Raw genomic sequence first — 5,726 nt, 5'->3', positions numbered from 1 at the left:
TATATCTCAGTTATACTGATATACATTTTTATGTTCACCTGCAGTACAATAACTACCTATAATATTAATAAAAATAATAAATTAACCAAGACAAACTAAAATCTTTAAAAATTGAACCTTGAAAACTGTTAAATTCAAGCAAAAAATAACTAACAAAAATATATTATATATTGCTGCGATTGTCTGTCTTTGTCTAGCACACGCGGAACATAGAAACAACAACCAAACGCCTGACAAAAATTAAGGTACTTCTAGTTGTTCGATTTAAAATATGTTTACTTTGCATCGGTCGAAGCACTTTTTCTAATAATAAATTAATAAAGTATATTTAATGTATATAAAAAGCTGCTCAAACTAATTAACCTATTTGCTTACTGGCTACCTACTTTAAATGTATTCTTTTTTCTTTATGATTGTTATAGTTATTAGTAATAATATTTGTAATAACTTATTACATAAATAATAGATCTACATCTACCTTAGATTTTATCAGAGATTTTAACCTTCTCCTTCAAAAATCAGATAAATTTTAGGTGGACACATTTATACCGATAGGGGCAAATATATTTTAGGGCAAGGGATGCTGTAGCATCCCAGCATCCCAGCCAGTCCGCGCCTGCACCATTCACAGTGATCAGGGGAAAGCTACTTATGGGCTGTTCCATTTTAAACAAAAAATGTTACTCATAAGACTTATTAATCGCCCGGAAAACTTAATTGACCTTAATACCGAAGAACATAACTAAACTATTGAGACTTCAGAGTCTATGGCGTTCATTTTTCGATGACATTTTAAAATTCAATATTTTTGGCAAAAATTAATTTAAACTATATACCGTATTAGAATTTAACCAATAGTAAAATAAATTACTTTAATACCAATATAAATATATTATAAAATATACTTAGGTACCTTGTAATTTAGGCTGACAAACCGTCTTTGCTCAGAATCGTTTTTCAATTGCAATGATTTATCATTGAATTTAAATTAACTCATAGATTACAGTGACTTACTCCTCAATCTTCAAGAACGAGGTTAGATTCTAACCGTTAGAAGGAATGTATTAAGCATACTAGGTACAAGGTACAGACTACCGAATACTTATAAATTATAATAGGTACCTAATTCACTTGTGTACCTACTGATAGTTAGGAGGCTAGTTAAGACTTTTTGATTTTAACCCTAAAGCCCTCCTATTTTCGAAACTGGTTAGACTCTAAGCTTAAATAAACATTTTTGGGAGGTAGATGTACATACAACTTACAAGCATTCTGCAGTGGCGCCGAACTATATTTTAAAAGGGGGGGCAAGTAAAAAGTTATACGGACCACCACCTCCGTTTACGCTTGCTTTAGTGCTGCATATGTATACAATATACATTAATAGCTTATTACGAACATAATTCATAAGTAGTTTGCTGGGGCACCCACGGACCCCCACGACCCCACCCACTGAAAAAAAGGGGGGGGCGGTTGCCCCTCTTGGGTTATAGGTTCGGCGCCACTGGCATTCTGTATTAAAATAATATCGGTATGGATCATCGTTTTCAAACTATTATTGGGACTTAAGCCGTGGTTTCCTACAACCACGCATCCGTGATTGCGTGGTGCGCGATGCGCTATTGCGCGATCACACTTGCGTGATGCGTGATGCGTGTTGCGTGATGATGTTTTGCTACACAGTGCGTTAGGAGTACTGGCTTGATAGTTCTGATAAATTTTTATGTTATGTAGTAGGTACCTACCCCGATAAATATATTTATGCATCAATTGGTTAGGTATATGACGTAATAAAACGTATATGACGGCAAAAATATAATATTAGATGTGAAAACAGGTCCCCAAGAAATATTTATATATTAAATTAAAACACCCACCCCTTTAAAAAATCCTGGCTGCAGCTATAATATTATAGCTCTTGAAAATGGTACGGAGGGTTCTCTTTTGATTAGTTCAAAATTAATTCGCTACACCGACTGGTGTATATTATTATATGTTATTTTAATAGTGCATATATTATGTCATTGCATATTATATGATATATCACGTATACTTACATTATAGGTATCTACTCTCTACTAACTACTATAAGTAGGTTGTAGGTACCTAAATACCTAATATCTATTATAATATAGTTGTAAATTGTAAATAATTAATTGTATGTTTTCTTTTCTAAATATATATAGTTAATAGCATGAACTACTGCATGTAATAATGTTAAATTGTATGTAGGTACCTACAGCTAATGTCTTAACTCTTAAGTTCTGCAGACAGACCTAACTCTATTAGCATTACCTACCTTAAATAATTTTTATTTTTATAACTACTATATCCATTATTTCATATTATAATTTTGTAACTATAGGTACCTCGTACTTATTTGATAAGTTAATAGTGATTCATAAATTTAAGATTCTGTATCAATTGTCCAGACTCCAATTACAACGTATAATACTGATAACTGGATCACCTATTGATGTATTTAGTAGAGTAGGTTGTAACTTGTAGGTATAACTTCATAAAAAAAAAATATTTTAAAACAAGTATGATTGTATGAAATATTTTGCTTTAGATCCTAACAACTATCAACCTAAAAATAACGGAGACAATAATATTATAATAAGACCTGTATAGGCGAATTTCGTGCGATTTTCGCGCTCTGTGCCTCAATCATATTACACAAATATTTTTCAGAAATATAGGTACCTAAACAACCAAATTACATTTTAGAATTTAGGTAATACATTAATACTTTTAAAGTGAATTTGAAAATAATTTAATAACTCACTACCTATGTGTACTTTGTAGTCTGTATAGTCTGTATCTGCCTAGTTGAAAGTTTGAATACTGCAGTATTTTAATTTATAATTTATATATTTGTTATTCTTAATTTGAATTAGCACATAGGTATTCGACGATGTCCAGTGTTTATAGCCTTTACAAAATATAAACGTTATTTTTATTGTATTTACATTACAATTTCAACGTTGAAATAAAATTTTGTTAATTGTGCAATGGGATTTTCGACTACTTATTCATAAGTCATAATTGATATCCAGTTAGTCATCCGATTTACACTCTTATTACATAATAAACTCGTGTATTATTTACATCGTCAAAAAGATTCTTTACAGTCACATGAAAACTTTCGAAAATCGGATGACGCAGACAACGCTATTATTTTAACTTTTGACACGAAGGTCGGCTTTACTATTACTATTATTATTATTATTATTGTTGTTATTATTATTATTATATTCTGTGTTATTGTAACACCAAATTGAGGTTCAATAAATTATAAACATGTTAATTTAAAAACGTATACTTACCTACATTAAATACTTTACAGGGAATCGATTATCGTCCATCTCTAATTAACGCAAATAGCATAGGTACTTTAGAGTTGTGGTGTTACGTATTATAACAATAGCCCATAGGTATTTCAATTGTATATAATTTATTATTTACAATCCACATTATTATATAATTAATAGGTAGATAATATCTGAAATCTACTAAACGAGGCATAAATATAAACGAACAATAATAAAAAAATTAGCAAAGCATTAGGAAATCAAAACCAGTGGTATTCAACCGTTGGGTCACGTAATCTATAAAAATGCAGGGTCGTGACAAGTCTTTTGTTAAAAAAAAAAGTTTATTATAAAATTATAAATTATAAATTCGAATAAGTAATGAATGAATTGAAGAACCATATTTTACAGTAGATATAATTATAGTTAAAATGTATTTTTTCTTTTATGACCTACAAAGGTGACACAAGTCGTGAAAATATTGTTACAAAAACAGTGGATCGCGAGTCAAAAAGGTTAAACACTATACTAGTCAAAAATAAAAATAGTAGAGGAGATCCGTCCTCCTCCGCACCCCCCCCCCCCCCCAATTCGAGCACTGATTATTTAATATAATTATAACTTTATAAGTATTTATAAATACTTTTACTATGTAGGTATAATAATAATATTATGTATAGACAATATAGTGAATTGTGTATAGACGTTTTACGTTTAATAGTTAATTAAATTCGATTGGAAATATAAAAGTATCATGTACCATGATACTTTTTTTTAAGTATCTTGCCCAACTCTGTATATAAAATATATAAATATATAATGTGTATACCGATATAATCTAATTGTGAACATAGACAACGTGTGTAATACATATAACTATTTAATACTTTTGTCTAAAATACAGTTAAATTTTTTTACGTATAACTGTTTAAAACAAATACTTCCAAATAATGCAATGGCTTAAGGTTAATAAAATATATTAAATTCGGATTTTTAACGGTGAAAAAATATCTATTTTGCAATTTAAATGTAACAGCATATTGAATAATTATGTATAGTACATAAAATACATTAGCACATTATATGTATTAAGTAGGCACATATTATATATTTCATCGATCACAATACAGTAGGTATGTAGTATGTATACCTAATACAATACAGCGTAATACATGTATATGTTAATATATAGTTTACGACAAACGGAATTCTGTTCCATTCTACTTGGCATAGCCATATTATACACATACCATTACCTATACCTGCAAGTAATAATCACTATAATATATAGCTAATACTTAATAGCTTTATAACAATAATAATAATAATAATAATAATAATAAAAATAATATTTATGTATATAATAATAACCGATATGTACACAGTACACTTGAGTACCTATACCTAGTAAGTATTTTAGTATCATTATGTTTTTGTTCTGCAGATTATGCCTGGGACAAAGTAGGGCTTTATAAATGTAAATTTCTTTAGATTTACGTCCTAGCTAACTTTCTAACTTTCAATTTCAAAAAAACGTTATTCAATTAATAACTTATCATAATATTAATTATATTATTAGTATTTATATACTGTCTTTAAAAGTTCAATCTATTATAGCGTCCTTACTATGCCACACGTTCCCCTATATAAATATTAAATTTACCTACGATTGGCGTATGGAAGTACCTATAAATAGTTTGAGAATTTAAGAGAATCCAGTTTGTATACTTAAATAATAATTGTTATACAATATAGTTGTAATTATTGAGCAAGAGAATCCTGGCTGCAGTTTTTTGTTAAAAATTTCAAATATAGGTACTAGAAAAAGATAAAATATAATTAAACCTACACTCAACTATATAGACAACTATAATAGGTAACAATTTAATAATATACATTATCTATAGTCATTTATTTTAAATTTTATGCCAACTACACCTGTCGGCTGTCACCAAACTTAAAATTGTTAGGTTTGTACTTTTTTACACACTACCCAGTAACCAAATGGCCAAATCCTGAAAAGATCAAGATAATTCAATAATTTTAAGAAAAAAATTAATATTCTGTTTGGGAGAGTAAAATTATTTTTATGTACTTGCATAAGGTAATAGTCTGGTGACTTTGATGTGAACATTTTTAAAAATAGGATTCACTATTAATTATTTCTATAATGTATATGATATAATATAATATAATAGGTATAATATCATATCGTATATGATTTTGTTTTAGTTTAATTGATTTTTTTTTTATTTATTTTGATAGCTGTATATTACAATATTACTATAAAAAAAATATATACCAATATATTTTTACTTATTTTTTCAATATATAAATTAATTTACCTATAAACCAATTCAGTATTCATACTTCATAGTTATTCACCTAACCAGACTACATATTAATTTAGGT

This window comes from Acyrthosiphon pisum, chromosome A1 (genome assembly GCF_005508785.2).
Source record: "Acyrthosiphon pisum isolate AL4f chromosome A1, pea_aphid_22Mar2018_4r6ur, whole genome shotgun sequence".
NCBI classification, from domain to species: domain Eukaryota; kingdom Metazoa; phylum Arthropoda; class Insecta; order Hemiptera; family Aphididae; genus Acyrthosiphon; species Acyrthosiphon pisum.
Note: the sequence above shows the minus strand (reverse complement) of the source record.